Here is a 3,510-nt window from a genome sequence, read left to right on the forward strand (position 1 = left end):
CCTGTGTCAACAGAAGGGTCCCCTCACTGCTCATCACTGGAAAGCCATATTATGGTCCCAATCCCTGCCTGATCAAGGCATTGTTATGACTCTTGGCTCTGGGCTTACTGGTCCTGCCTCAATGTCTTGCTCCACCCTGCTTCTCCTTAGGCAACCCATCTGCTTATTGCTTGTATTTTAACTTGAACAGGGCTCATGAACTTGTCCCTGCCTCCCCTCAATAGGCTACACTGTAAGGACACCTACCCTCAAGACCCTCACTGTCACCTGACCCTAACAGACTACACTTCCAGGCCTTAGCTTGCAATGGACCCCTGACCCTGTGTCTGCTTTAGCCCCTCCTGTGCTTCAGTCTGGTTTCAATCCCACCCAGGCTTTAGCTTCTGCAGCCCACTGGGATCAATCATGGGTTCATCCCCCTAGCATGGAGTACCTCCCAAGCATTCCACCCTCCACCTACCCCTACAGACACAATCCAAGCCTCCAGTACAAATTCAAACTTACTAACAGAAAAACAACTATAACACAAAATTACTTATCTTTCAGAATTCTGCAAAGCTCCTTCCTTTTACAGGGCCAGGGCCAGGGCCAGTCTGAGTTTCTAGCCCTAGGCTCTGGCTTATGCACCTCTATCTCCACTCCCTTCTGGTCATCTGACCTGGCCAGAGGATAGCAGGGCCCAAGTACTGCTATTCATCTCTATCAATAGCCTCCAATTCCTCTGCCTGCAGTTGAGCGTTGTGGCCCTTTTTCCTGGGCTCCTTTTGCAGCTAGAGCTCTGATGGCTCTCACTTCTGGTACTCGGGTTGCTCACTTACCTACTCATGAGGAGCCTGACTTGAGTTAGGTCAGGTTCACCTGCTACCATAATTTACAGTAGAGAGTTCTATCTGTGAATTTAACACAAAGTGCTGGGTTGCAGTTCAATAACCTGGAAACCTGTAGGCTTCCAGTGGCTTTGGCCAGAAGAGTACCTTAGAGAGGTTACTGTTACCCCAGCAGAGGAAATGGGGCCAAAAGGTTGTGGAACAGAGGTCTTCCCCAAGATAGGGTAGACGGGGCTCTGCTCTTTAAGCCTGGTTGGCAGCGAGTCTAGGAAGGGACCCCTAATAGACAGAGAAATGGATGATCTCCTTTGCTCTGGCAGCTCCTGCAGCCAAGCTGTTTCCAAGTGTACTAGGACCTGGCTTTCCTTTGGATTAAACGAGCAAGGCCAAGAAAGGGGCACTGCTTTAACCCAGTGGCTCTATATATGCTGTCCATGTTTTTGTGCCCTGGAGAGGTTACTCCAGCTTCACTTTATGTTTGAAGCAGGGATTCAACATGGGAGGCAGAGGGATGCTACAGGTTGCCTCTGTTGGTGGGAGAAATGATCATATCTCATTGTTCAGCTATCATCTGCCTAAAGCTGAGAAGCTCTCAGCCAGTAAGGTGCTGATCTGCCACTGTCTGCCTACTCCAATGGGTGCCTGGAACTAAGAGCAAACTTGAAAAGCAGAATTCATCACTGCACCAGACAAAAAGAAAGAGAAAACCAATTCTTCACATTTCAGCATGGAGTGTTAGGACCATGTGCACTGGCCTGACAGACAATCTTGTTAATATCTCTGATGTTCATAAGACAGCAGTGATAGATTAAATAGGTTGAGCACTGGCATTGCACCACTGCAAGAAACATGCCTGGCCTCAGATGGCTTATTCCCAGAAAAATAGTCTTTTGGCAAGGGAAAGCTGCTGAAGATACACATGAACATTGTTTCTAACAACAAATCTCTACTATGTTCTCAAAATTACTGATAACCCATTGAATGGTTCTGAAAGGACCCTCATGCTTTGCCTTTATACTTCAGAAGGCATAGTCACCCTAGTGACTGCCTACAGTCCAACACTCTAGTCTTCTACTGAGGTTAAAGGCAAGTTTTACAAATAATTGGCTAGTGTTATCTGCAAGTTTCCAAACGCTGAGAACTTATATCTCCTTAGGGACTTCAGTGCCAGGGTGGGCTAATTAGTCCGGTGGTTGCTTTGTTGGCCCGGTTCTTCTGATCAGCCTATTGCTGGTTTAGGAGGCAGTGTGCTTGGTGCAGCATAGTGTGCTTTAGGAGTCTGATGCTGGCTACTACGGGTTTATGGCATTGATATGGCCTTAGCTATTTTAACTTCCTGGGCTTTTAAACACTGAGCAAAGTACCTTCTACTTACCTACCAAAACGTGGGCCTAATCATTCCCTCCCTGTTCTTTTTGAAGCCTTTTGTTTAGCAATACGGGAGAAGAACACCTTTTTTAAATGCATATAACTACTTATTGTTACATGACACAAATGTCAAAAGGACAGTATCTGTGTAGCACAAGCAACCACATTTAACTTCAGTTCTTGGAGCTGAAAAGTTTTTAATTGGTGGCATCTAATTTTAATTGGTGGTTCCCTTTTAAGTAAAACAGCTTAGTTAACACCAAATAATCTTGCATGGGGGACATAGATGGCATTGTATCAGAACTTTAATGAGTAGGGATCTTTGTAAAATTCTCTTTTTTTTTTCATGTAATCAGTCTTGTTCTATAGTAGTTGTTTCCCTTTTCTTACAAATCTGCCACCCCCTGGGCCCTGCTCCTTCCCTACCCACACCCCAGAAATGTTCTTCTATACCATGTTATTGCTCATAACATGCTTATGTTTATGAACAATGTTATAGAAGACCTGCCTGGAACAAACAAATAAGCATTTTTTTTTCATTTTTAAATTGAACATATAGCTTAAAATAGCAGGAACAGATGGAAGTAATTTTATTATGAATTCATAAATACGGTGTGATCAAAGGCATTGCTAGTGAAGTGGCTGACAAGACTGACTATGTGGTTTTTTTGCCACTTGAGAGAGTTCTAACAGCCCAACCCAACTCTTTAATTGTTTTAAAATTATGTTCTTATTCTGTATCGGTTATCCATTATGGTCTGTCACTATTTCCTATAGTGAATTGCCAAAATATGGGCAAAACACTTAGCTGAAATAACTCAGCATATCTCCACTGATTTCAACAATGTTATGGCAGTTTATTCCACTTGAAGTTCTGGCCTTATATTTTGTCTTCTTTCCTTGTTGTTTTTCTGTCTTTCTTTCTTTCTCAACTGCATTTCTATTCAGCTGTTTGTAGGTTTCTCTTCAAAGATATAATAGAAACTCCTATGATATTGGAGTCATTTGGACTCCTGGTCATTTAAAACCAGTTCACTTAGTGTGGTTAGTTGGCCTGTAAGAATAGGCTAAAACCACATTTAAACCTAGTTTTGGAACCATATTTTAGTTTACTTCCAGACTAGCAGGTTGACTAGGATTTGAAACCAGATAGTATAAACTGGCTTTAAAATTGTGTTTTGATTTCTTCTAATACACAAACATAGATCCAAAGCTTGTTTAGTTTATTAAAACACTGTGAGTATGTCCAGACAAGTGCAGATGTTTTTTCCCAAGTTGTAGCAGCAGAACACTTGACCCCAGGAAATGCCCCTGC

Source organism: Gavialis gangeticus, unplaced genomic scaffold (assembly GCF_001723915.1).
Source record: "Gavialis gangeticus isolate Ggan-Ray unplaced genomic scaffold, GavGan_comp1, whole genome shotgun sequence".
Classification (NCBI taxonomy): Eukaryota; Metazoa; Chordata; order Crocodylia; family Gavialidae; genus Gavialis; species Gavialis gangeticus.